The sequence below is a fragment of the Symsagittifera roscoffensis genome, chromosome 2 (genome assembly GCF_963678635.1).
Source record: "Symsagittifera roscoffensis chromosome 2, txSymRosc1.1, whole genome shotgun sequence".
Taxonomy (NCBI): domain Eukaryota; kingdom Metazoa; phylum Xenacoelomorpha; order Acoela; family Convolutidae; genus Symsagittifera; species Symsagittifera roscoffensis.
This window is the reverse complement of record NC_087063.1, coordinates 81320470-81341007: the sequence shown is the minus strand read 5'-3', so window position 1 is coordinate 81341007 and position 20538 is coordinate 81320470.

Sequence of the window (20538 nt, the reverse complement as noted above, 5' to 3'; positions counted from 1 at the left end):
TTAACCATCTACTCATCTTAAACTGCTTCTTAATCATCATTGAATCTCCTTTAACTTTCTTAATTCCCAGTTTTAGAGTTTGACCAAAAACTTCTATAAATCTTTTTATACCTTATCGAATAAGAGCTCTTTTTCAGCGGTTGGTGTGTTTTTATTCTCCATTTTGAGCGTTTTTCAATTATCATAAGAGGCCTGATTCTTTTGAATGGTCAGTCAAATCATAAAACAGCTGAGACTGCACATTGATTCTGCATAGAATACGACAAGCGGCGCGAAAATAATTTTCAACTCGACTTAATTATCAAGAAAACTTTTTCAAAAGGTAACAGTAGAGCACTATCAAGAAGCTTTTATATCATAAATCAAGCGTTTCAAGCATCTACAAAAATGAAAAATACTGCTTAATCGTCATCGAAAGTTTAGAAGTAAGAAAATGCAAAAAAAAACGTGAATGACAAGGAGACAGGTCTGATCCAGACAATGAACTTAATAGAAAGTTAAGAGCGACATTAAAACAAACAAAGCGGGAGTAAAACACTAAATAGAAAAAGAATTAGCTGATTAATGAATCAAAAAATTTATTACAGCAGTTACTCATATTTTCGTTCAATTTATTGGCAAGCAAGTTGTCAGCCAATTTTTTGTTTACCGCAAAAATGCCTTCGTTTTGATTGCTGGGCTTGTTTTTAATTTCACTAGATAAGACTTATCTCTTTGTCATTGATCATGGAATTGTTTCTGAAATTAGGCTCGTTTTTGAAGTTAAGATTTTTCTAAGCCACCTTACGTTAAGTTGTTTTAAGCTACCCTAAATGAAAATGTATGTCCGAAAGCGATACAATCAAATTAAGGACCAAGTTTCATCTTCCTCCTAAAGTGATTAAGGAGGAGCACTTTAACTTGTTTCTAAAAAAGATTTTTTAGCCAATCAAATCAAGCAACTCACACATGCTGCGCTGACCAATTTTTATATAAATTGAATATTATGGAGAAAGATCCTAAATTGTTCTAGCTGAGGGGAGGATATTAATGTGATCCCAAACCAACAGCTGTAAGTAATTTGATTGAATTTATTTCAGCTCTTAAAAAACCTGGATTGCTCACGGAATCCTGGATTGATCACAAAGTGTTATGAAAATTTTTAAACAAAATTAATCATTGAAAGTTTTTTCTAGTGCTAAAAACTACCACTAGCAATCTTTGAAGAAATTTTTAAAATCAATTCAAAATTGACATAGTGTTCATCTAAAAATGCCAGTTACCACTTCGATCCAAATAATTTGTATAGTTTTACCCTTTTTGTGATAAATTGTTTAAGCGAACTTCTGAAAATATCTTTGATTGTTTTATCATTTTATGGAAACACAAATTTATTCAAAACTCCTTTTAGTGGAACATTTTCAAGTGAAAAAATCAAAGACGATTGACGAAAGAAAACCTTGATCAGATTACAGCACACCTACTGGAAATAAAGTTCAAAAACCAATTACCCGTTTCGAAAACCAAGATAAAAACGTAAGATGTGCGAGGGCTGTTATTTTCCGAAGTCAAGAAATCAGAATGAATCTGAACAAAATAAAAATCTCACATTAAGCCAATCCTGAAAACGAAATTCTCTATTGAATTCAAAAAGTGATCCATATTCATTAAGTGTACAACTTCAAATCTACTGGAAATTTAAGTTATTGAAACCAAATACTCGGATAGTTGGCTTGCCTGAAAAGATATTTTATATTGTAAATAACAGACAAACATTCAAATCGAATAAAAAAATGAGGACAAAACTAGTCTACCAGTGATAATTTATGGACATTGAAGACAGACGATTATTTCAATTCCCTCTAGGAAAAACTTGATAATACGTACAGTTTGCACATGCTTTACTCGACGAAGCCCTCGGCCCCAAAAAGGATATCCCAACTGTTAGAAATTGAGTTTTGCTTATAGTTTTTTTAAAACCCGATTTTCCTTTTCTCTCTATCTCTTTCTCTCTTTCTATCCTCACTCGTTCTCTATCTATCTTATCTATCTATCCATTTATCTATCTATCTAGCTCTTTCTTTCCTAAATTTTCAAGGCAGGGCCTAAGCAGAGATTCTAACAAACACACTGTGAAGGTGGTTCTTTTTTGTTTCAGTTTGTCAAGTAATATTGAACAATTTTGAAAAAAAACTCTTGATCTTCCAGGTTGCATTCTATCGTTTTGTCACTATATTCAATTATGAATTAGTTTAAAATACTGCTTAGCCAACTGGTAGTGATAAACTTTTAAACTAAACTACCTTTGTGATAAACTTTTAAAACAAAAGGTCGAGTGAGAAGCTCAATGCGGGCTGCTTTCTTAGAATGTGAAAAGATCACGATGAACAAAAAAAACTGAAAACAGTCCTTTTTGCTATCATTGAATTTTTGACACAATAGGATGCAATTTGACTAATTGTAATAAAATGCTAACCGAAAAAGCGGTGAAGAAGAAAAACAGACTTATTCAAACGAAAGTATATAAATTTTAAAAAGTATTTCAATTTATCATTTAGGCTTTCGATGAAAATGATGAAATTTTTATGCCACGTGTCTTTTTTGCCATATTCATTTTTTTGCCTCATTCAAATTTGTGGACCTTGTGTTTACACTTTGAGTAAAATTAGATTATATACACTTTTATGAAATTTAAACTATGAAATTTAAATCTTAAACAATGAGAAATAGTTTTTGTGATGACTGAAAGTTGTCTAAAAATTACCAATTTGACTTTGAAATGATGAATGTGTGCAGTTTTCTATCAAGTTTCTATTTTTATTATTAATTACATTGCAAGTTGAATGCACAAATGTCGCATTATTATACGCTAGGCGAAATCGCGCGTTGGAAGGAGAAAAATTTCGAAAAAAAACGAGATTTTCAAAATTTTTAGCTTAAGAGAAGAAGATTCCCCTAAGCATGCTTTTACAAATTTTTTAAAGACTCAATCAAAGACAGTTGAAGTATGTACAGATTATTCTCTTTATTTACTACCAGAAGTTTGCAAAAAATATAATAAAGATAAAAATTAATTTAAGAATATCCCAGTAAAAAAAATTTTTTCATGAGAAAACTTCTTCAGTCTCGTTATAAAACAATCGAAAATCGCTGGGATAGGTTCTGATATAAAAAGATTTTTACTTAAAATTACTTATCTTTCTTTATGATTGTTACGTATCTATCGACATTGTGATCACTCCTTTTTAAAATAAGTTATTTAGTTCTTTAATTTTTGCTTTCTAAACCACTTTTGTTACCATCGGATTCATTTTTAACAAGTGACATCTTGTTTTTTTTAAATTCATCTGGTTTTCAATAGGCCACAAAATGATTTATGCCTGTAAAATTCATGTTGATACCGTACCGCTTATTTTTATGTGCCATCTGTTTTGCATTACAACTTTGAGGCATGTTGTTTTTGATGGGCCTCTAAATGATACAGGGTAATTTGATGCCATTCAAGCCAATCCATATAAGCACAATGCTTCACTTTCTCAGCTTACTTTAATTTGGTACAAAAATTGGTGCACAAATTTGACACCAAAATATGAAAACATGTTTTCAGTAAATTTTGGAAGAAATCACCACTGCGTTTGTCAAATCGAAATTGAACTGATTTTTAGAGTGTCTGAAGTCGTGTTACGACAACTAGCTACAAAAGACAACACTCAAGTACAGACAAAACTGATTCGCGCTCATTTTTCAACTTGTGCCGGTGGGTAATTGCTGATGTTCGGGTCGATTTATATAAAAACTCAGCGCAAATTAACACCAACAGTTTTTGTCGAAACAGCTCATCCTAAAGCTGAAGTTTATTTGTTTTTAGAGAAAACGACACCAATAAAAGCCAGTACGTCATTCTTCTGAAAAAATTGAAACATTAAGCTTTGGAATTTACTTTTATAGTTGTTCTTTTTTTGATGAACTTTTTCATTAATTAGTTTTTCTGAGATCAATTTTTTTCCTGAAGTGGTTTTAATTCCATCCCAATAACAAAGATGTTTTTGAGCTCTAGAACCGCTTCTACGTTGATCGAAAAAATATGAGTATCATTTATTATTAGTATCGGAATTTCGTTGACCAAAATTTTTTCAATGCATTGATCTCAGACTTTGCCCTTAAACAGGGAAATCAACTTGCAACTAATTAATGAAGTTCGTTTTTTTTTCAATTGAATTTAAAAAAAAACCTTTATGATGGATTTTTTCCCAATTTATAATGTGTTTAGCATCGAGCGACTGTTTGCAACAATTTCTACCGAAAGCAAATCTCGTTTCAGTTGACTAACTAGTCTAATGCTAAAAAAGGTCTTTAAAAAGTTTTAGATTCCGCATGTCTACGGTCGTGACTTCTACTGGATTCTAGTTAAACAGGATCTGACCATCGGAGTTTGAAAAATGGATTCGCCATGAGGAAGAAGGTATCTGACCCGGTCCTCATACCCATATCAAAGCACCCGAAGAGCAATTCCCTCCGCGACCGATCAAGTATGTTTCCTCTTTGGCCGGTTCACTTATGATCCTATCTGGGGGTCCATGGGTCTCCTGTTTCGAGGAAAGGGCTCTTCTATAATTACTCGAGTCTGACTTGTCTGGGAACCAAAAGGATTTTACTTAACTCTCAATTCAAATAATTTCAAATCCATCAGGGTGTCAAAGCTCATAACTCTAGGAAACCCACTGGTTCCCATGGGGTGCATCGCGCTCATTTTTTTTTTTACATCAATCGATGGTCTATGTCCAAAAAACAATCGATCACATTCACAACTAAACATTCTCACAGCTGTCCAAAAACGATCCATTGGGTATAGGATCTCTGCATCATAGTCTTTCAATCCCGTTATTCCTTGTTTAAAAACTGCGTGAAAACCTCAATCAATATCCTGTCACGTTTGCAATCGATGAAGTTGGGTATCTTCAACTGACTAAAACCGTCGGTATCTGCTCATTTTAGGCAACCACTTGAATCTTCTCAGAATTGAGGCTGCCACCCTCAACCCTGCGATTTTTTTTGTCAGTAAGATCAGCGGTCGCCACTTTCATTGAAAAAAAAACCTTTTTTATACATGAACTGGAGGACCCCTCAAGTCCGACTTACATGGGGACAAATATTTATTCGAGGAAAGGCTTCTTCTCTAATTACTTGAGTCTGACATGTCTGTATCCAACATGATACTGTTTAAACAACCTAGCCTACTCCTTTGTTCTGTTTTTTTTCTGTGAATCAGCTATAAAAGTTTCCCGAGATGATATATCTAATTTGACCACGAGTTGTCTTCGCAGTTTTTTTCCGGCTGCTTCGATTTCAGCGACAATCGCTTCCAACGCACTCCTAAATACATCGGTCGAGATGAGCACAGTCCCCTTGGGACTAATCATGCAAGCTCTCCGGCTTACTTCCTCTTGGAAATCCTCAAGCTCTCCAACTGCTCCGTTTCTCTCTTACCATATACATAGTGAGCATCGCGCCAGTCCGCTGTAAAATCTCTTGAATGTCAAAAGTATCCTGATTCCTCTAGATGGTTGCTGCCTCGTTACGTCTTGTCGTCCCTAGTCAATTTCCACCAATGAGATTCCCCGAATCTCCTGTCACCCTTTTGGGCACGTGAAAGTTCCCGTCATCATCGTCTACCACGCAACATCGTCATGGTCCCTTCTCGATACACACGAATCTTCAGACCATCAGGTGCCAGATATTCCATGGTAGCAAACCAGTCCATTTTCGGCTGGCTGTTTCCCTCGTTGACCGTAAACTGGACAAGAAGGCCCGGAACTGAACGATAGGGTTTGTTTTCTGGTATTGATGGCATAATGACAATAATAAAAAATTCAAAAAATCTTTCATCACTGACGAAAGGTTTCAAATTACTAGAGTGTGACATTTCTAGTTTTTAAGATCGAGCCTACAACACTGAGTTAGGACCGAGTTGGTTAACTCATAGAGTAATTTCGGATAGGGTACACCGTCTGCTCGTCACGCTATCTTATTTTCGGCCGGATAGATTCGTGCAACTTCTTAGTCTAATACCGATCCTAATCTTACTCTTATACTATCTAGTCTCAGGTTGTTTAACTAGTCTCTGCTAGGCTCAATAGATCTAGGGTATACTGGTTTATTGCGGCTGCTGAAGTGCTCGGGAGAGTCCAACTAATTTCTAAGTTAAATTCAAATCTCTCTGGTGCTGAAATTACAAGTAACTTCAGCACTTACAAATAAGTGGGTTGTTAGTTAGATGGATCATGATTGGTTAATATTAAATACTTTACATTGGTAAAATATCTAAATTATCCAATCATAAAATGTAGTTTAGATCAGGTTCCACCCATCCGGGTTTTACAGAGTTTTTTAGAATAGTTCTTCTGCAATTCGAAGTATGGATGATGGAAGTTGGTGTTTGGCGAACATCTTATTTCTTCTGTTTCCTTTTTGTTAAAGAAGTTCCAGGAAGCTGGAGTTAGAGACATAAGACGTTGTGTCTTCTAGTGACAACGGCTAAGTCTTCGCAACAAACTCAAATCTGATTTCAGAATGGTTGGCTATGTCAGGTTTTTCTGTTCTGCGTGGAGAACTTCTTTTGTGTCTGGTCTAGTTTGGGAATGGCGTGGAGATTGTGCGTGGAGGGGATGCCTGGTTACTCGGATCTGTACGTATACTTGAACATCGAGGTGGTCATTGGTCTAGTTCAATGAAGTCCTTTTCTGCGAAGTCAAGTCGTACTCTAAATCCTTTGAGTTGTGATTGTGAGTGGCATATCGATTGTGGTTGGTCATTCTCTCTCGAGTGTAGTGGGGTCGTTTTGTCTTTAGATGTTCGTCCTTGGTGTTGTATTCTGATCTATGTATTGCATAATGTAATTTACATTTTATAAAACATTTATTAGTTTAATATTTTTTAATTATGATTTTAGTTAGTTGTTTTCACAAAAGCTTTTTGTTTTAGTTCGGTTATTTTGAAGAGTTACTCACACTTGAGTAGCTCTTATTAAAAATAGAGGCGTGGTCACAAAGCGTGGATGTAGCGCGGTGGGTTAGGCCGGCTATAGAGCATGCTCAGGACGTCCTTCCTGGTGGGTTAGGCCAGGAGTGGGAGTATGATTTCATGCGGTTTTTGTGAGGGGTCCTGTTATGTGACAACGTTTTATGTTGGGTTTGTTGTGGTTTTTCTTATGTCTTGTTGGTTATGTCCTTTTTCCAAAAAGCAAATTGTTCGTGGTATGGGTTTGTCTTTCGACTTTTTTGTGTTTTATTATTTCTTTCTTAGACTTTATAATAGTCTTCAAAAGAATAAATTATCCAGTTTTAAACTGGGTTAATCCGGTTTGGGTACCGTTGGTTTCCTTTTCTTAGTCATGCTGTTATTCTATGATTTGTGGTATTTAGTAAGCTGCGTTGGTTAGTTTTGTTTAGTATATGATTCCTTTCCAACCGGGTTAAAGGAAAGTTTGAAACATGTTATTATATGTTAGAGTTGTTGAGTGTGAAAACTTGAAACTGAAATTCATTATTTTAAACAATTCTTCGTGGGCGAGCTGTGCGAGTGTGGATAGAATTTCTGTGCGAATGAATGAAAATATCAAAAGGTTAGTACTGCAATTGCATTTTATTAATTTACTGCATAGAATTTGGAAATTTACTGCTAGTTATGGGGGAATTTTAAGTTACAAATTTTCATCATAATTAAATTTACTGCTTGTGGGGAAAATTTTAGAAATGAATTTACTGCATTGGTATTAAATTTATAAATTTATAAGTGTAAGAGATTAATAGAATTGTTGAAGTCTGTTTGATGAAATTTGCGATCTTTATTTGTTTTTTGTGGTTTTTGTAGGTGATCGTCGGATGAAGGCTAAAAATCTAAGGAAAACATGGATAAAGTATGGTGAGTTTTTTAATATTTCAATTAGTTAGTTATATTCATTTAATTCATACTTACCTGTTAGTCGTCGGGGAAAAAACCGTGGGGGAAGATGTCGTGGATGAGATCGGAAGTTGTTAGTAGTTTAGCTAAGATGCGGATGCTATTTTTAGTCTGAAGCAGTGGCCAAAGCAATTGAAGTGCCTTAATAGTGGTTAGTTCTTCAGTGCCAACTGCAAACTCATAAGGTGTGTTTTGGATTAGATTATATAATTTGTGATTGAATTTAGTGTTGTGGATGAATTCTAAAATTGGGATTTCTATGGGTTGTACAAACTCGTGCGGGAGAAGGAAGGGTCGGGATTCTTCGGCGTTGAAGGTCTTGGTGATGGGACAGAAGATGTACATTTGGGTTATGGGGTCATAATTACGAAGAATACCATGGAGGTTAGTGTCTTTAATACAATATGTGAAATTTAGGAAAAATGGTGAAGTGTATTTGGAATTAATGAATTGAAAACGATGGTGTGGTTGTCTAGAGGGTGTGTGTAGGTCAAAGTGATTTTGGATGAAGCGATAATAACTATATGTGTGGGTTTGTTTAGTGCGCAACATAATATCGTGTGAGCAGTGTAAATCTCTTTCGTGTGGTGCAAGGAAATGAAAGGTTAGTGAAAATATTTGGAAGCGTTCTTTAAAACTTTCGTATGCTTGTGTGTCTGTTAGTGCTTCTGAAATAATGTGATCAAACTTTCGGTCGAAGATGTTTAGTGTAAATATATATGGTGTCTTGATGAAAAATTTCTCGGTAATTTGTGGATTAGCGAAGCGATCGTCGTCTAAGAATTGATCTTGGTTAGCTCTGATGATGTTGTGATCATAGTATTCGAGTGTATATTCGTTAGCTCTAGGTGCAGTGTGTGTTTTTAGTGATTTTTTATATCCAACGTAAGTAAATTGTCTAGCGGTTAGTGGTGTAGTGAGTCGATATAGCATGTCCGTATTTCGCTCTATATCGATGTGAGTGTTAGATAATGGTAAGCAAAGAGGGTTAGTAAAATGATAATATGAGGTCCAAGAGAGAGTGGGCATTAAAACGTATTCATCTACGAAGTTGCGTGTTTCGTTAGTGTCGTGGGGGGTGTTTAAGGTGTATTGTGGGAATGAGGGTAAGGTGATGGCTAAAAATTCTTTTGTGTTAGTATGCTTGGGTTGGTTGATGTATTCACGGGCTGTTCCTGGTTTTGCTGGGAAAGGATGGTTGGGGAACTTTCTTTTAAAAGTGCGGTAAGCTCTATTAGTGTTGAGTGAAGATTCAGTTGATGTGGATGATGGTGCTAATGATTCAGTATAATTTGAAGAGGGTGTAGGGGTAGGGGGGTTGGATGAATTTATTGTGGAGGAGATTTGGTTTATGGTTGGGGTATTAAGGTGGTAGGGTTGTTGTTGAAGGGTAATAAAATTATCTAGCTCTGGAGAGATTCGGGGGGTGTCTGGAGAATGAGATGATTGGTCAGAATGGTATGAGGAGTAGGTTGGGGTAACTTGGGAAGCATAAGAGGGTGTGGGGGTGATTGGGTCAGGGTTATTGGATAATATGGGTTGAAAAGGGGGTTGAGAAAAATTAGAAGAGTTATGAAAATTATTGGATGGGGATGGTTCTGAGTCGGCAAATTCATCGGGGGTTTCAATATTCGGGTTATTGAGTTGTGAGATGGAATATAAAACTGAGATGTGTGAATTAGTGTCGGAATTCATGCCTGATGTTACATTACTAGATGGAAAATCGGGTGGCGGAAAAGCAAAAAGTGGTATTATTGGGATTGGGGAGGTAAGATTGGTTGGGTGGGAATTTGATCGGTGTAGTGATCCAAGTTGGCGGCTCATCGTGGGCTAAAAAAATGATTATTTTGAGACTGAAAAGCGGTGGTATGGGGTTGTTCAATAATTTGTTCATAAGTATTATCATCTTGTGACTGGTGTGTCATTATATGTTGAATGGGACTTTGTGATGTGGTGAGTCGAAAATTTGGATTATGTGTGATGGCTAAGTTTCGAAAATTTCGTGGGACTAGGGATAGTGGATGGTTATTTGGTAGGGGTGGTAATTGTGGTGCCGTTGGCGTTATGTCTACATTGTTATGTTCTTCGTCGTATGTATTTTGTCGTGTTGCTATTTTTGTGTTATATTCCTTTATTTGTGCGTCTAAAAGAATTTTGTTTATAGATGTAGAAAAGATTCCAAAAAATCCTGCAAAGAGTATGCGTGCTACGCTTGCTTGTCTGTTTACTTGTGTGTGTATAGCACATGTGTTGTAGATTCCTTTTAAAAGTGAGAAAAGAAATCCAATAAAGTTAAACATTGCGTATAAAATAGTCAATTTTTCTAAGATGTAGTAGGGCCATCCTAGAAAATCGAGGATCTCATTTTTGAGTGTAACAAAGCTAAAAATGTTAATTGGTGATATATCTTGGGGACGGTATTTTTCACCGTTTAGATATATATAATCTTTAATGTCTTTAAAATATCCGCTATAGTCTTGCGTGTAGATATCGGCAAATCCTGCGGTTTCTGCAAGTTTGCGTAAATTTTGGTCTATTGATTGTCTTTGTATAGTGTCCATTTGTGTTAATAATTCTTGGAATTGTTGTGTTCTAATGTGATGTTGAATATCTGATTTTGAATAGATTCCTATTGATTGTAAGTCTATATTTGGGTTTCGAGCAATAGCGCGAATGCTTTCTGGTGAAAATTTTTTGAGTGATTGCATTAATGTGGGATATGGAGTGAGAAGATAATATTTATTTTCATCAGGGTTTAGTTGTACTACATTGTGGCTAATTTCTGATCCACATGGGACTGCGGTATCCCAGAAATAGGTTCTTCGTGAAAGTGTATCCACGAAATGTACTTTATTCTTATAAAAGATAGGGATTCTTTTATAACATCGTTTATCTTCAAAAACGTATAGTGGTGATACTTTTTTAGTACAAGTATAAAACCATAAGATGTTTCCTTCATAGTCTAAAAAATTTGATCTATTTCCAGATAATAAGTATCCTGCATAGGGTATTTTTAATACTGCTAGTGCAAGTGATTGTAATATTTGTGTTCGTTCTAATTCGCATAGTTGGTGTAGTGTTTCTAATTCGGAGAGTGACATTTCTTGAAAAATTCGGCTAATTGTATAATCTAGTTTCATATCTAAATGAATATCATAGTGGATATTACCGAAATATGTAGTATTCATTAGTGATAATTCTTGTAAGCGTGTGCTTCTGGTGTCATGGGGTTTTAGATGTCCACCAGGTTGTCCGTTGCTTTTTTCAAAATTAACTGGTATATAGGATGTTCCTTCGTTTAGAGGATGACCTGTGGCATATGGGTCGATTTTTACTTTTCCAGTGGTCATGTCGAATCCTTTTTCGTATTCAACTAATATTTCAGAATATTGTGTTCTGTGAAGTGGATTCCTGTATTTACATGCAAGTTCTGTTTCTTGATATATTTGGAAACGTGTCAATTTGTTTTCTATATTGTCTATGTTTCTAAAATTAGAACTTAGTTTTCGTGATGGATGGACTTGTTCATATGGAATTGATTGTATAAAATATTTTTCGTGAAATTTTATCATACGAGCGTGTATTTTTGCTACTTGAAATGTTGTACATGTATCTTCGGGGAACCAAACAATGGTTGCTTGTGTTCTCGTTGTAGGGTCGCAATAACCTTGATCATTTTTACAAGGTAATCGGATTCCTTGATAGATCATTGTATTATCTGATAAATCTCGTGTTAGTTGTATTTTTTCGAGTTGTATTTTCCAATCGAAAAACATTATTTCTTGGTATCCTTTATTTTTTGTGTCTGCTTTGCAGTTTGATGGGTTATTTATACCAATGTGTGGTATCCAATGTTTATCGTGTAGGTCATAGGTTAATCGTCCGTGTGCGCCGTTATACGGGTATTTTTCGTCTAGTTTTATATGTCCTTGGTGTCTTTCAAGTTGTGATTGATGTACAGAGTCTGGAAAAACTTGAAAATTAACTAACTTTCTTTGGGAGTTTTTATTTTGTGTGATGTTTAGTCTAAGTAATTCATTTTTACAATCGTCGGGATTGAGATGTAAAAGACGTTCTATATTACTTTGATAGAATGATTCATGGTCAAGTCGGTTTTTGTTTCCGTTCGAGACTTGTGAACAATGTACTTTCTTTTCGGAAAATGTTGCTGTGAATTTATAACCTGTAACTGTTGTTGCTCGGGCTTTTGAATAGAGTGTTGCTATTACATCTGTGGTTTCTATAGCTTGTGGTTCTGTTTCACATTGTGATACTTGATTTATTGCATATTTATGTAGTGTTTTTTGTTCATTTTCTTCACAATCGTAATGTGTTACTAATAAATCTTGTGGTCCTGTTCGAGGGGAAGGGTTAATGTTTTGATTTGAGATTACTAGAAAAAGGAGTTGGAGAAAAATTAATAATTTTAGAATATACATGTGTATGATAATCCTGAGTATGGATTATAAAATGTAATGTAGCCAATTGTGTTTTTGGTATATCTGTCGTATTTGTATATTACTTCAGTAGTTATAAACGGTGGTGGTAGTGATTGAGCTGTTATGTTAGGTGGATTTAATGGGTAGGGATGTTGGGTAATATTGTTTAACTTAACTGTGATTTCAAACTTTAATTGTAAACTGTTTTGTTGGAGTATTTGAATATTGTGATCACGGATATCGTTGTGAATATCTTGGCGATATTGTAATCTATTAAGTGCCCAGTTATGAAGGCGGTTACTTTCTTGATGTTGTCCAAATAGTGGTGGAGGTGCTGTAAATGTATTCCAATCTAGTCTTAAAGGAATATTTATTGATGATTGTTCTCGATATCTGGCGTCGAGATTATTTGGAAAATTTAAGTTAAAAGGTGGTGGTGAAATCTGGCTTATTGATGGTGTTGATGGTAGTGATAATGTTTCTGGTAGTGATGAGGATGTTGTTGTATCCGTAGAAATATCTATTGGATTATTGACTAAATTTAATTCACCTTGTGTAAATGAATGTGTTGTCCAATATGGTAGTCGTGATGCCTGGTTTGGGGGGTTAAAGGGATTTTCACGTATTTGTTCAGATGTTGGTGTTGAACCTAAGTAATCTGATGGTAGGCTTGAGGTGCTACGTTGTGAAAGAATCGTAGGGGTTTCTGGTAATGTATCAATGGTGTTTTCTGGAGTGTTTTGTGATGGGGATTGAGGTATATCAAAGTGAACTCGTGGAGTTTGAAGATTTCTGTTTCGTCGAGGATGTATAATTTGTCTATTTATTTCGACTGTATTTTGGTTTTGACTAGAATTTCTTATTCTACTTAGTTCTTGTGGTAGTGTTGGGTATAGGTTATATGTTGGTTCGCTTAAAGGTGCTTGTCGTTGAACTGGTTCTAGTGGTTCTGATAAACGAGCATGTCGTTCTTCAAAAGTGTATGGATTGTCTTGAAAAGAAATTCGTGTAGATGTTTGAGGATTTTGAGTAGTTGAAGGTGGTGTTTGGTTATCTTGGGATGATGTCGGTGAAGACTGATTCTGTGACTGTTGGGTAGCAATTTTTGATGGATTTTTGAATTGTTACTTTAGTGGGAAGGTTTATGTTTATTATAGTATTCTTCCAAAAAAAGAATTAGAAGGATTGTTGCTAGGGCAAATGTGAAGATTGCCTTCTTTATACATTTACATATTGTCAAAATGAGGGATGATAAAAATGTTATGAAAATTACAAACAATAAAAAAATATCGGTTCTACTGAAAATTGTTCGCATCATTTAGACAAGTTATATGACTCGTACCTGTGGATGTAATCAAGGGTTTTGGAAAGTTGGAGGAATAGTTCGAGTATAGTGTAGAAAATTTAAAAAATGTTACAAAAAATGATTAGGATTATTAGAAAAGATTCAAGTATATCAAAAAGAAATATTATAAAGGTTTCAAGTATTGTAAAAAAATGTTTAAGATTTATGAGTATTTGAGTAACTGATTGAGAGAAGAGCATTTAAGAAATGATCTCTTGGTCGAATATTTTTTGCTGTTTGAGGCGATTTTCTAGTGTGGTCGGATTATTTATTAGTTTTTTGACAAGTGGGTTGAGTTCTGTAAAAAATTGTTGGGGGCAATTTTCATGGTGACTGGGAGGTCGTCTTTTTCTTTATTTTTGTTTGTCAAATGATCCGGGGTATGGTGAGATTTTTATACTTTAGGCTAATTAAAATGTTCATTTTGTTACTTTAGGCTAAGTTAACAAATTTGCTTTGGGGGTATTCGTGGTCTGAGTTGGGGAAATATTGTTGATCTTTGGGTTATTAGATAAGGGAGGGGTACGGTATTATGGTGATATTTATTTTAGTTGTCAAGTTGGAGTGGTTTGCTTATTTTTGACCTGGAGGTCGTAAAGTTATAGTTATAGATGTGCCTGGAGTTCTATATGATTCGTCTAATTGGTCTTAGTTTGAGTTAGAGAAAGTGACGGATTGGATGAATCCTATTGGTCTATTTTGAACTAGAATTATTACGTACTTGTCAGCATGTTATTTTGAAAAATGTAAATGAAAAATGTTTCGAAGGTTTCAAGATAGTGAAGTATAATGTTGAAATTACTTTTGAAATTCCACTTTCTTTAAAATTTTAGATTGGGGGATGAATATTTTATAGTTTTTACGTGGTTGATTTCGGAGTCTTGTTGTTTTTCTATTTTCTGATTTGTCGATTTGTTCTTGGGGTATTATTTGTTCGGTCATTTTTCTATTTTTTCTTTGTTTTGGAGATTCTTTATGGTTTTGTGTATTGTTTTTGGTGGCGGTTGGTTTTGTGTTTTGATTTTTGGTGGGGTTATCATTTTGTTCTGTGTTTTTCAGATGTGGTTCATTTTGAATGATTTTTAATCCTGTGAAAGAATATAATTGAGTTAATTCGCGGAGTGCGTATTCTTTTGGGTAATAAGGTAATAGGTTGTTTCGATGTTGAACGATTTCTTTTTTGTTTGAGTCGGTAATTTTATATGTGACATCAGTGGGTTTTGCAATTATCTGGTATGGTCCTTTTCGGAGGGGTTGTAATTTTTTAGAAATTCCTTTTTGTGTATTAAAATTAGGTATTAAAACAAATGTTCCAATTTTTAATTCGGAGGCTGGTGTAAAACGTGAATTGATTTGTTCATTAATGTTTTGTCTTTGTAATAACTTTTTTGTTATTTTTTGATAAATTTCATTGTGTTTTTTATCTCTATTTAGAATCCATTCGGTGTGTGTACCGGAGGCTAGTTTAAGAATTTGTGGGTGATGAAAATGATCTTCATCGTGTGTATGTAAAGGTAGGTTATAACAAATTGAGTCTTTATTTGGTTGACAATAACCTTGTGCGTTTTTATGAGAATTCGCTGTAAACATTATTGGTTTGCGTGGCTTTTGGTTAAAAACCATTTCGTATGGTGACATTCCTAAAGTTGTCGTAATTTGTGAATTATACGCTAAGGGAAATAATTTTACATCTGCTGACCATTCGGTATATTTTGTATCATTTCCGTTGATGATACATCTAAGATATTCTTGTAATGAACGGTTCATACCTTCGACTAAGCCGTTTGTCCAAGGTGCATGAGATGTACGTGGTTTGTGTTTAATGTTATATAAATGACATAGTGTGATAATTTCATTATTTATGAATTCTGTACCGTTGTCTGTAACTAAAATTTCTGGTAGTCCGAATTTTGCTATCCAGTGTTCATAGAGTGTTGTGTAAGCGTAATAAGCGTTACAATGTGGTACTGGGTTAAGTGCTACATAATGTGTAAATGCGTCAACAATTACCATAATGTAGGAGTTTCCTTCTGATGAGGGTGAAATTGGTCCTTTAGTATCAAATGAGATACGATGATTAAAGTACAAACTTTGTCCTTTAAAATCTTGTTTTTGTGCTATTTGTTTTTGATTTGGGTAAGGTTTATTTAGTTGACATACTATACAGTCATTGCATAGTACTTTTATCCAAATTGGTGCATTTGGGAAATAAAAGTTTTGTATAAAATTTGAATATGTTTTCTCTGATCCAGAGTGTCCTTTAATATTTTGTGTATGTGAAATATTAAAAGCTATAAGAATCATACTTAAAGGGAGACATGGAACTGTAGATTCATTCAGGTTATACTCTAAAAGGTCTGTATTTTCGTTAATTGTTGTGTTGTTAAATTTGCGAAAGTATCGGAGGAGTGTTTTGTTTCCTAGAATGGTTGAATCTGCTTTGATAGGTTTAGTTTTATATTTGTGCCATGATTTCAGTTGTCGAATTACTGGGTCAAGGTTTTGATATTGTTTCAGTGTTGAAATTGTAAGTATTTCTGTTGGGGGGAGAAAAATGTTTTCGATTTCTAATTTAGATAAGGGTATTGTATCAAGTGGGTCGTGAAGGTCAAAAACTTGATTTATTGTGTATTTTGAATCATTTGTTTGTGGTCCTGATAAATTTATTTTATCAGTTAAATCTTCTTTTTCAATTAGTGGAAAATGGTCTTTCTTAGGCAGGTGTTGTTTTGTTCGTTTTTGTTGGGTGTTATTTTTTATCCATTGAGAATATGGGATTGGTTTGAAAGTTGATGTTCCAAGTAAATCAACTTCATAATGATTATTTTGACAATCTAAATAAAGTGGGAAATGTTGTAAATTATTTATTTGTGATTGTTCAATATCAGTTTTTACTGCATATTTGCATTCCAATCGGGGTGATGTTTCGTTTTCTGCAAGGTAGAATTTTATGTTTTTGGGTATTTCAACTGTTGTTTTTCGTGTAAGTAATTCAGGTGGTGTATTTCGACTTAAGGTGTCTGGTAATGCAAGATTTTTTCCTGCAGTCCAAACTATATGTAAGTTTGGAAATTTCATTAGAATTAGTTGAAATCTGTAAACTCGGTGGTTTGGGTTAGATTTTTGTGTAAAGAGAAAGATGATTGGTTTATGGTCTGTGAATAGAACTGTTGGATGTTTTGATCCAAGTATCAGAAATTCATATTCTGTCAGTGTATATATTATGGCTGTACATTCTCTCATTAGAGTTGAGAGTCGTAGCTCTGCTTGAGTGAATAATCGAGAATTTGCTGATATGAGGTTCATTTTATTTGTACCATTATGTGATTGTAATAGTGCTGCACCGATGCCAAAGTTCGAAGCATCGCACATTGCATAAAATGGTTGATTTGAATCTGGAATTGTGTTTGAAATTTGTTCAGTTAAAAGTTTCTTTATTTCTTCAAATCGTGTTTGATGTTCTGTGTTCCATTCAAAATTATTTTGTTGTCTAAGGATGTTATAAAATGGTCGTAGATATAATTGCATTTTATAAACATATTTACTTAAAAAGTTTAACATTCCAAGAAATTCTTGGATTTTCTTTTTATTTGTTGGTGGTTGAAGTTTTTGAATAGCGTCAATGCGTGATTTCAATGGAGTGATTGTTTTTCTTTCTATATTATGTCCTAAGAATTTAACTCTTGTCAAAAAGAAGTGTGATTTATCGGGGGCGGCCTTCAGATTTTCGTTCTGAAGTATTTGGTGATATTTTTCTAAAACATTGAACATCTCGTCTTTTGTTTGTGATTGCATAAAAACATCGTCTAAATAGGTGATTGCGTTTTTCTTGAGTATCAGTGGTCTAAAAATTTTGCTCATAAAAGCTGAAAATGCTGCTGGTCCTATGGATATTCCATAGAATAAACGGTTGAATTCATATTGTTGGTTTCCGATAACAAATTGTGTTAAACGTCGTGATTGTTCATCTAGTGGCATTTGATTGTATGCACTATTCATATCGGCGGTTGTAAAGTATTTGCCGTTTATTTTTGTTAAAATAACTTGTATTGGTTCAATGGGCCAATTACATTTTGATTCATCTATAAGTGAATTGAGGTATCTAGCATCGAGAACGATTTTTAATGATTCTCCTTTAGCTAGAATGATAACGGGGTTGATAAATGTGTTGCCTTTTGGTTGTTCTTCTTTATTAACTGGTGATATAATGTTGTATTGTTCTAAAATGTCGAGTAATCTGTTCACTTTATCATGTAAGTGGATTGGTACTTTACTTGCTCTCTGTTTTTTGAAAACTGCGTCTGGTTTTAACGGGAGATGTAGTGATGAACTGATTTTGCCAACATCGAATTTTGATGTTGCATAGACTGATGAATATTTAATTAGCTGTTTGGCTAACTTTTCAAATTCGTCTTGTGTTATTTGTGGATGTTGGAAATTAAACATTGTTAAAAATTTCTGTTGGTCCTCTGTGTAGTTACTTATGTTGAATGTAGGTTTGAAATATGGAGTTTTTGTGAAATAATCCGTATTTCTGTTTTCGTTACTTATTATATTATTTATAGATAATTCTTCATTAAGAATTGTAGATTGGCAAATATCTAGTAATTGGAGTATATTATTTACGCGATAGGCTTTTTCGTGTATTGGTGATATTGTAGCGTTGGTTTCACAGTATCCTAAAAGTCCTAAAGGTAATGTTACTTGGTAAGGTGTGTTATTATAGACATGTAAGGAAATGATATCGGAATTCGAATTTTTCAAATATTTTATGGATGAGATTGTGATTTTGAAAAATTTGTGAATAGGTTTGAATTCAAATTCTGACATATAAAATTTTTGTTTGTTTTGTTCTTTATCATATTGGTGAACTTGTTTGATTGAAAAATTATAGATATTTCCTGATAGTGGTTTTAGGTGTTTTCTTTGTTGGTTAAATATCGGGTAGAATTTTGAAAAGAATGGTGGTTGTTTATTTAATCTTTGAAAAAATGTTAAGGATGTTTCTTTTGTTTTTGTATATTTATCTTTGATTAATATTTTACTATTTAGTATGTTAATTGTTGGTATATACTTCGAAATAAATGGTATTCCAATGATATTATATTTAATGTCAGTGATATGGAATATTTGTTTAAATGGCTTATTTAAAATTTTGCTTTGTTCCATTGTTCTGGTGGGGAGGAGAAATAATTGGATTTTTCCGTAGTTTATCAATGTTGATCCTTGTGCTGTTGCTAATTTACTGGAGGTTTCAAGAGGTGTTAGCTTTGGGTGTAAAGTTTTTATTTCATTCCATGTGGGGATGTTTATTATGTTTGATTCTGCTCCTGAATCAATTAAAAAATCTATTTCAAGGTCTGGTGGTTGAAATTCTTTATTTCTTGGGCTTTCTAAGAGAAATGGTATTGTCCAAATTTTTTCTTTGGGTTGTTCTTTTTGTATATTTTGATAAATATGGTTTGTATTCAAGCATTTTGTTTTGGTATTTTTATTGGTTTGATCTGTAGTGTTAATCTCATTTGTTTCTTGCGTCGTTGGTGTGGAATTTATGGGTGTAGTGTAATAATTTTGAAGAAATTCTGATTGATTTTCATATATGTGTGATGAAAAGGGTTGTTCATATATGACAGATTCATAGTCATTTTCGACTTTTATCATATTGATAGAAAGAGTGTTTTCAGTATCACTTTCTGAATCTGATGATGTACAGTTTATTTGATTGAGTTGTAACGTATCAGTTACTGTGTCATCAATACCTGGAGGGTCTGATGTTGTTTCTGGGTTAGACTGTACTTGATTGATTTGTCTTTGATGTTTAGGTGTACTACTTCTGTGGCGATTATTAGAATTATTATAGTTATTATTATTCCGGTGTGGTGATTGGGAATAATTTCTATAACGATTATTATAACTTGAGTGTCGATTTTGTGAATTATTTCGCGATCTGTTTTGGTAATTATTGTTTGGTCTGTTATAGTTCGATCTATTATATGAGTTATTCCTTGATCGATTGTTCGGGTAATTCTGGTTTCGGTTGTTTGAATAACTTCTATTTCGATTATAGGAGTAGTTTCTATTCCTATTGTATGATGAATTTCGTGATTGGTTGTTTGGATAGTAGTTATTTCTTGATTGGGAATTAGATCTAGAAACAAATCGTTGTGTATTTGAATTTGATCTGGAGTAGTTACTTCTACTATTTGGTCTATTGTAGTGATTTTGTGATGTATTTTTGTGTATTTCTTCGTTCTGGCGATCTTCCTCTATAACTTGAGTTATATGGTGATTGATTTCTTGTATAATTTGTATTGTTCGGGAGTGGTTTTCCTGAACTGTTGTTGCTGTGGACTGTTTTGTTCGGTAGATTTTGATCTTTTTTCATGTATTGATAGAATGATTTATTTGGTTCTTTATATTTTTGAGGTTTATTTTGATTGTCTTGCTGTTTTTGTCTACATTCGGAAATACTATGTCCGTATCGTCGGCAATAATTACACCATTTTTTGAAAGATGGTTTGCCTTTGAAGTTTGGGTTCTTTTCATAAATATTGAGTATTTCAGTGATTTTTTCAACGAGGTCTGTCTCTGATTCCTGTATATTATTAATATTAGTGGGAGTCGTTTCAATTCTGTTAACGTATTGTAGTTTCAGATTTTCCGTTTCTTCTAGTTTCATCGTGATTTCTGCTTGTTCTAATTTGTCTACTAGTTTTCGAAAATCTAAATCGGGTTCTCGAATTGAAGAAGGGTGGGATGCTCTCTTTTTTATTGCTATTTTCCTTAATTGTGGTGTTAAGGTCATCATTAAGATTT